General features: G+C 37.5%; 2 pseudogenes; one reads left to right on the plus strand and one right to left on the minus strand.

The window, feature by feature from the left end:
• Window positions 1-262: 262 nt before the first annotated feature.
• LOC148522824 (5S ribosomal RNA) lies at window positions 263-381 on the minus strand (annotated as a pseudogene).
• Window positions 382-3,452: 3,071 nt separating this feature from the next.
• On the plus strand, window positions 3,453-3,571 carry LOC148522825 (5S ribosomal RNA; annotated as a pseudogene).
• Window positions 3,572-4,819: the final 1,248 nt, after the last annotated feature.

Raw genomic sequence — 4,819 nt, forward strand, 5'->3', positions numbered from 1 at the left:
TAAGAATAATATTAATGAAGAAAAAAAAAGAGAACATAAGAAAACACTGGCTGATTAAAAAATAGTAGTAAAAGACAAGCAAGGGTCTTACTAAAAGGTTTAGAAAATAATTTTAAAACTAGATAATTTATGAATAAATTAATTATTTAAAGACGGAGGAGGGGGTGGATAAAATTCATGAGTAACCACGGAACCAAGGTAGAGAGTTAAAACCATTCAGAGACCCAGTGGCTATCTTACGCCCTGTTGTAAGTATGTATGAACACTACAACACCTGGTATTCCCAGGAGGTCTCCCATCCCAGTACTGGGAAAGCCCATATATGCTTAGCTTCCAAGATCGGACGAGATTGGGCATATACACAATGGTTTGGTTGTAGGTTCTTATTAACATACACAACTACTGCCTTGTCTCTTACAAGAATGGAGCAATCTCGTAACTCTCATTAAATCCTTGTGGAGCCATGGTATTTAACTCGAAGATCCAGAACATTTCTCTTCTTGATAATTTGTTCCCTAGATCACCCCCTCTCTCTCCTAATTTAACATGCTCTATTGCTTTAAAAGTTAAGTCCTCCGGGTTGGAATCATGATAGACAGAAAAATGTTTGGACACCGCATGTCCCTCAACCTTGTTCCTGATATTTCGAACATGTTCTTGAATTCGCAATTTTAACGGTCTCTTAGTTTTTCCCACATATTTTAAACCACATTTACACTCCAAAAGGTAAATGGTGGAGATGGTATTGCAGTTCATATAGTTCTTGATTTTAAATTCCTTTGAACCATCAAAGTTGTGAAATACTTTCCTTCGTGGGTGGATATATTTACAGACATTACAATGTCCACACTTATAGCAACCTAAACACTTGGGGAGGATTTTGTTGGTTTGAGATGTCCTACTTTTGATCATACTAGGTGCTAAAATGTCCTTTAGGTTCTTATTTTTCTTATAGATTATATCAGGCCTTGAGGGGAGGATCTCTTTCAGGACTGGGTCCATGAGCAAGATATGCCAGTGTTTCTGTAAGGAGCTTCTAATTTTGTTCTCGTGTCCATTGTAGGTGGTCACAAAAGGCACACGGTCTTTTTTCATGGGGCGGGAGGAAGAAACCTAAAGAGAAGATATCTCCTATGAATCTCCAACAACAAGGCATCTTCAACTTATCACAACACCAATTAACAGAATCCGAGATCAGTTTACTAAGCAAAGGGTTAAATTATGCACCAACATCCAATATGAACAAATTTGACGTATATATAGACTTGAATAAATTTGTGAGGAACCTGACACTAAAAAGACACTTTGTAAGAAAGGAATCAGCTCCTATCAAAAACTTTATGCAGTTAACTTCAAAATCAGGATTGAAATGTAAATCCACCTACTATCCTTTAGAGTCTAAAGGCAGTCACATAGAAGTTTTCTATGAAAAAGTAAAGAAAGACCTATGTGAGGGAGGGAAAGTAGAAGAAAAACTACAAAAACAGAATTTGAAAAATGAAGAGAAACATGCCCTGAAGGAATTGCAAAAGAATAAAGATGTGATAATAAAACAAGCTGATAAAGGGGGGGGTTTGGTCATCATGGATCGAGAAGCTTATCTCAAAGAAGCTGAAAGATTACTGAATGACATGAACTCATATAGACCATTAAAGGGAGACCCTGTAGAAGAATATTTAGATGACATGAGGGCACTTTTGTTATGTGGTCTCCGTAATGGAGTTATAAACAAGGATGAATTTCAGTTTCTCATGCAAACCAACCCCACGACTCCTATATTTTACTTTTTACCTAAAATTCACAAATCGATGACATCACCTCCAGGGCGCCCTATTGTAGCTGGTATAGACTCGCTCACCTCCCATCTTTCTGAATATGTTGATGTTTTTTTACAAAAATACGTTATTATACTGGACTCATATTTGAAAGACACCACAAACGTTTTGCAATGTTTAAAGGGGATTAAATGGCAACCAACATATTCCTGGGTTACGATAGACGTACAGGCTTTGTATACTTGCATTGAGCATGACAAAGGGATCAATGCATGTAGGAAAGTCCTAGAAAAGGACAAATCCATTAGTCCCCTTCATCGAGAGTTTTTATGTGACTTGATGTCTTTTATTCTTACTCACAATTATTTTAAATTTTTGGATGTTTTTTACCAACAGATATGTGGCACGGCTATGGGCACTATTTTTGCCCCTAGCTTTGCGAACATTTTTATGGGGCATTGGGAAGACAATCACATATACAAGAACAACCCATTTCATAAAAATATTGTATTATACAAGAGATATATTGACGACATTTTAATCATCTGGGAAGGTTCTGAGGAACTTTTTAATACATTTTTAACATATATTGCAACCAATGATTTTAATTTGAAGTTCACGTCCCATTTTAGTAATATATCGGTGGAATTTTTAGATCTGGTTTTATCATATGCTAATGATGAGATCATTACGAATAACTATATTAAAAAGGTTGACACTAATAGTTATTTACATTTTAAAAGTGGACATCTTAAAAGATGGAAAACCAACATCCCTTATTCTCAGTTCTATAGAATCAAGCACAATTGTACGAGAGAACAAGACTGTGATGAACAAATTCAAGTCTACACGGAGAGATTTCTAAGCAAAGGTTACCCCATTGAATTGTTATCACAGGCAGCAGAGAAAATGAAAGACTTGCCAAGGGATGTCTTGCTGAATTTTAGAAACAAAGATCGGAGAAAGAAAAAAGACCGTGTGCCTTTTGTGACCACCTACAATGGACACGAGAACAACATTAGAAGCTCCTTACAGAAACACTGGCATATCTTGCTCATGGACCCAGTCCTGAAAGAGATCCTCCCCTCAAGGCCTGATATAATCTATAAGAAAAATAAGAACCTAAAGGACATTCTAGCACCTAGTATGATCAAAAGTAGGACATCTCAAACCAACAAAATCCTCCCCAAGTGTTTAGGTTGCTATAAGTGTGGACATTGTAATGTCTGTAAATATATCCACCCACGAAGGAAAGTATTTCACAACTTTGATGGTTCAAAGGAATTTAAAATCAAGAACTATATGAACTGCAATACCATCTCCACCATTTACCTTTTGGAGTGTAAATGTGGTTTAAAATATGTGGGAAAAACTAAGAGACCGTTAAAATTGCGAATTCAAGAACATGTTCGAAATATCAGGAACAAGGTTGAGGGACATGCGGTGTCCAAACATTTTTCTGTCTATCATGATTCCAACCCGGAGGACTTAACTTTTAAAGCAATAGAGCATGTTAAATTAGGAGAGAGAGGGGGTGATCTAGGGAACAAATTATCAAGAAGAGAAATGTTCTGGATCTTCGAGTTAAATACCATGGCTCCACAAGGATTTAATAAGAGTTACGAGATTGCTCCATTCTTGTAAGAGACAAGGCAGTAGTTGTGTATGTTAATAAGAACCTACAACCAAACCATTGTGTATATGCCCAATCTCGTCCGATCTTGGAAGCTAAGCATATATGGGCTTGGCCAGTACTGGGATGGGAGACCTCCTGGGAATACCAGGTGTTGTAGTGTTCATACATACTTACAACAGGGCGTAAGATAGCCACTGGGTCTCTGAATGGTTTTAACTCTCTTCCTTGGTTCCGTGGTTACTCATGAATTTTATCCACCCCCTCCTCCGTCTTTAAATAATTAATTTATTCATAAATTATCTAGTTTTAAAATTATTTTCTAAACCTTTTAGTAAGACCCTTGCTTGTCTTTTACTACTATTTTTTAATCAGCCAGTGTTTTCTTATGTTCTCTTTTTTTTTCTTCATTAATATTATTCTTAACCAGTTAGTGATTTGTACCATGTCGTCAATTTTATTACATTCCAAATTACACAATTATTTTTCTATTACTCCATCTTCCTTTTTGCCATTTAGAACTTGATGCTGTATTTTTAAAACCTGCTGCTAGATTTGAGGCTTATTGTTTTACAATGCCACTTGCACTTTATGTTTATCCAATTGGTGTATCCATTAACATTAACAGTTTGGGCTAAGTTACCCTTTCTCAAAATGGCGCTTTTAAGTGTCTTAAAATTACTGAGTTTTTTTGCTTCCGCAGACCCACGGCAGTGCCTATTTCTGGAAGCGCGAGACCTGAGTGAGGTCTCGATGATGTCGTCCATGGGCGGGTACTTGCAGAGATGACGAGCATTGGAATCTGCTTGGGGGTCATGTGGACAGGACGGGAGTTGACCACCCGCGATTCCATTCCCGGACATTGATGTACGGATGCCGCGTGGAGCCAGAAGTGAGGGCGGAAGTTACAGCAGTCGCCGATCCTACTGCCTAAGACCCGGAAGCGGGCGGATGTTGATACTGAGGGTGGAAACTTGGAGTCATTTGGGCGGAAGTACCGCTAAGTTTCACACTAAGTTCTACTTAATATTAGAAAGATCTGGACATTACTGGAATCCCATTTACGTTATAAATAATTTAACTCATTCATAGGAGTGGTTTGGAAGTTTCCTCTGCTAAATCACTCCGTCAGACCGGATATGAGGTCACTAATTGTAATGAGGCTGACTAATTAGTTCTGTTTAAGCTTGGTATAAATATGGACTCATGCCTGCTAGCTAACATCCCTTGAAAAAGTCCCATTGGATGAAACGCGTTGGTGAAGCTGCACTCTTGCCTTTGAGTTACTAAGATAAGCACCTTTGAACTAATTTCTGCTTTTAGAACCTTATTCTCAGTTCTTTTGTTTTTTATTTATATTATTGGGCCTGTGCAATACTTACCATTTTGAAATTTGCACTTTATTCCAATA

The sequence above is a fragment of the Taudactylus pleione genome, unplaced genomic scaffold (assembly GCF_031769625.1).
Source record: "Taudactylus pleione unplaced genomic scaffold, aTauple2 ptg000138l, whole genome shotgun sequence".
Taxonomy (NCBI): Eukaryota; Metazoa; Chordata; class Amphibia; order Anura; family Myobatrachidae; genus Taudactylus; species Taudactylus pleione.